Below are 4225 nucleotides of genomic sequence, written 5' to 3' on the forward strand. Positions count from 1 at the left end.
TTTCTGAATTGACGGGAGATAGTGATTCTTGAGACCAGACCTAGTCCAGGAACAAGTATGTGATGATTCTCCTACTGAAGTTAATTCACATAGAGTTTTGTACCTGAAATGTTGAGTTTAAATAACAACTGCATATACAAGCCTCTTGAAATATAAAGTAGCTATCCTTGGTAACAAAACAAAAAACAAAAAAACCCTCCTTTCCAGCTTCTAATATCTCTCTCAATGGAAAAAGTGTGGGGGAACCACAATATTATCCTCACTTGACTCTTCTCAGTTAGAGTTTTTTTTTTCAGTTCAAAAGTTTTATTTCTTTTAAAACAAACATTTCATCATTCCTCAATCAGTAAGACATCGAAGTACAATTTTTTGTGTGTCAAAATAGTTCTAGTTTACCACCAAATTCTTGTCTAGCCTAATGTTCCCTCCCTCCACCCTCCCCCCAACCCCCTCCTCCTCCCCCCCCCAACTTCCCAGAACCCGTACACGGTATGGATTTTTAACAAACACAGTCTAAAATCTATTGAGAAAAAAGAAATAAAGAAATTAATGTCATTCTACATTGACCTTAGCTTCTTCTTGCTGAACTAACTTTAAACAATTTAAATCATTTCTGATCTTAAGCATAGGCTAACTGGAATTTCTTGGTCCCGTATTTATTTTGTATATAGTCAATCCATTTTTTCCAGTCTCGTTTATATCTCTCATTTGAGTGATCTTTAAGATATGCTGATATTTTAACCATCTTGGCTAAGTTTGTAACTTTCAATGTCCATTTTTGAATTGTAGGCAAGTCTTCCTTCTTCCAATATTGCGCCACCAACAGTCTTGCTGCCGTTATTAGGTGCAGAACCAAGTTAGTCTCTACCACTGTAAAGTCAGTACATATACCTAGTAAGAATAACTGAGGAGTAAACTTTATCCTTCTTTTAAAGATATTTTGCATAATCCACCATATTTTTATCCAAAATGCCTTAACCTTTTGGCAGGTCCACCATATATGAAAATATGTAGCATCGAGAGAACCACACCTCCAACATTTAGGCTGTACATTCGGATACATAGAAGCCAGCTTTTTAGGCTCTAAATGCCATCTATAGAACATCTTATAAAAATTTTCTCTCAGGTTTTGAGCTTGTGTAAATTTCACATTTGTTACCCATATTCTTTCCCATGTATCCAACATTATTGGTTCTTCAATATTTTGAGCCCACTTTATCATACAATCTTTAACTAATTCTGTTTCCGAATCCATCTGTATTAATACATTATATATCCTCTTTATATGCATTAAGCTTTGATCTCTTATTTGTTTAAACAAATTATCTTCAGCTTGGATAAAACCAATTTTTTGATCTATTTTCCACCTGGCCTGTAATTGCCCATACTGAAACCATGTTTGAACTACCTTCTCCTCTTTTAATACCTCTAAAGATTTTAGTTGTAGTACCCCCCTTTCCAAAATGAGAAGCTGTCTATAGGTAGTTCTATCTTGTTTTTGTGCTATGTTCATATTTTCAATTGCATATCTAGGAATTCTTTCCTGCCCATACAAATTTGTTGATACCCTTCTGCCATTCGAAAAGATTCACATCTTTTTAAAGTATAGGTAACATTTGGAAGAGAAATAACATTTTTGGTAAAATGTTCATTTTCACTGCCGCTATCCTGCCCAGCAAAGATAAGTGCAATTTCTCCCATTTTTTCATCTCTATCTGTATACTATGCCAAAGTGGTTCATAATTATGCTTATATAATTTCCCGTTTGAGGTTAAAATATTGACTCCAAGATATTTGACTTTTTTGACTACCTCACATCCTAGCATCCCTCCTAGTTCTTCCTTTTGTTTAGTAGTCATATTTATAGCTAATATTTTGGTTTTTCCTAAATTTATTTTAAAACCAGACACTTGACCATATTGATTAATCGTATTCATTAAAACCCTACTGGATTCCTGCGGTTGTTCCAATATTATGACCAAATCATCCGCAAAAGCGCGCACTCTATATTCTTGCTGCCTAATCTTAATCCCTTTTAGACCATCCAAACCCCGTATTTTATTCAACAATACTTCCAAAGTTATAATAAACAATAGCGGGGACAAAGGACAGCCCTGTCTTGTACCTTTTCCAATTTGAAAAGAGTCTGTTAAACTTCCGTTGACTATGATTTGTGCTGTTTGCTGTTGGTATATTTCTTTAATTGACTGTAAAAAATTATCTCCTATTTGCATTTTTTGTAATATCTTCAACAGAAATTGCCAGTTAACTCGATCAAAGGCCTTCTCAGCATCCAAAAATATAAACACAGCAGGGATCTGGTTGTTCTTTCCCAAATATTCTAATGCATTAATAATTAATCTGACATTACTTTTCATCTGACTCCCCTGTATAAAACCTGTTTGGTCCGTGTGTATCAATTGTTGAATAACCAGCATTAACCTATTTGCTAGTATTTTAGTAAAAATTTTATAATCTACATTAAGTAATGAGATAGGTCTATAATTTTTTGGTTGGGTAATATCTTGATCTTCTTTGGGTATCAAAGATATAAACGCTGTCTTCCAAGATGGAGGCACTTTACCTTCCGTTTGAATCTTATTAAATAATTCTCTAAGAGGTTCTACCATTTCTAACTGTAAATTTTTATAGTAAACCGCTGTCAAACCATCTGTACCTGGTGCTTTCCCTAACTTTAATTGCTTAATTACCTGCAAAATTTCCCCTGAGGTTATTGGCTGATTCAATTTCTGCCTGTGCTCTTCTCTAACTGAGGGTATTTTCTCTTTATCTAAATATTTGTCTATATCTAGACCATTAATTTTATCCCCTTTATACAATTCTGTAAAAAATTTCCCGAAATGTCTTTTGAATCTCTTCCTGTTGAAAGACCTCCTTCCCTCTGTAAATCAGTTTAGATATATTTCGAGTTTTCCTTTTTTTCCTAATCTGATAAGCTAACCATCTGCCAGGTTTGTTTGCGTTACAAAGGGTATTGTGTTTTGCATATAATAAATTAGTGGCTACTTGGTCAGAGATCAACATGTCAAATTGAGATTTTAATATGGTGATAGCTTCCTTAACCTTTGTATCGCCTGGATTCATTGTTAACTCCAACTCTTTTCTCTTAATTTCCTCTTCCAATTCTGTTCGTTTTAGCCCTTGTTTATATCTATGTGTTTTATTTATATTCATCAGCACTCCTCTCATATACGCTTTGCTTGCATCCCATACGAATTCCATAGATGTACCCTTATTCATATTCAAAACAAAATATTCAGATAACATTTTTTTACAATCATTAATATACTTTTCATATCTAAATAAGTTTTCATTCAATCTCCAAGACCTTCTTGCCTGCACTACCCTTCCCAATTCCACCCAAACTGGGTTATGATCCGAAAGGACCCTAGTCGCAATCTTTGTCTTCTTGACCCTAGAAAGCAAATCATTAGTGATTAGTATAAAATCAATCCTTGAAAGGGATTGATGTCTATCAGAGAAGAAAGTGAAATCATATTCCTCTGCGTTTCTTTCTTGCCAAATATCTCTCAATTCAAAGTCGTCCATCATGTCAAAAAAAGGTTTGGGTAGCTTTGCTCGCATCTTAGTATTTGGGCGAGAAGTCTTCTTATCTCTCTTAGTGTCTATCACACCATTCCAATCACCCAATAATATACAGGACCTATAGTCCCACTATAGGGGACAACTCTTGGCATCCCCTGCAAAAGTCATTCCATGACACTTTGGAACAGTCCAGGGGCAATACTAACGCTGAATTGTAGACGGTTGCATATAAAGGCATCCCTAGGCATCACAATATTTTGGGCCTCCACTGTGGCGCCATCTACAGGCAACTATGTACGCCTACACCATGTCTAGTTTTACAAAAACTTTGCAGGGGCCCCAATGAATGCAGTAAATGCTGTACAATGGATATAGGGTAAGCCCTCTGTTGCAACACATTGTTTATTGTACACATATAGTCCGCGCAGGTGCGGACTGACCATCCGGCTTGACCGGAATCACTATAGGGGTCCCCATCTGGCATGATCTACCGGCTGTAGGATCCCCTGGCCAATTAACTTGTCCAATTCTAAGTCAATTTTGGTTTGGAGAGCGAAAGGCACTCTCCTGGGTTTCATTCCTTCATTCCTTCCATTCATCTATCTTCTCAGGAAAGCATTGAAATGGTGGTAGTTCATAAGGAAACTTTTACTGAGAG

The sequence above is a fragment of the Thamnophis sirtalis genome, unplaced genomic scaffold, assembly GCF_051295495.1.
Source record: "Thamnophis sirtalis isolate CommonGarterSnake01/CBP01778 unplaced genomic scaffold, rThaSir2_p1.2 scaffold_3, whole genome shotgun sequence".
NCBI lineage: Eukaryota > Metazoa > Chordata > Lepidosauria > Squamata > Natricidae > Thamnophis > Thamnophis sirtalis.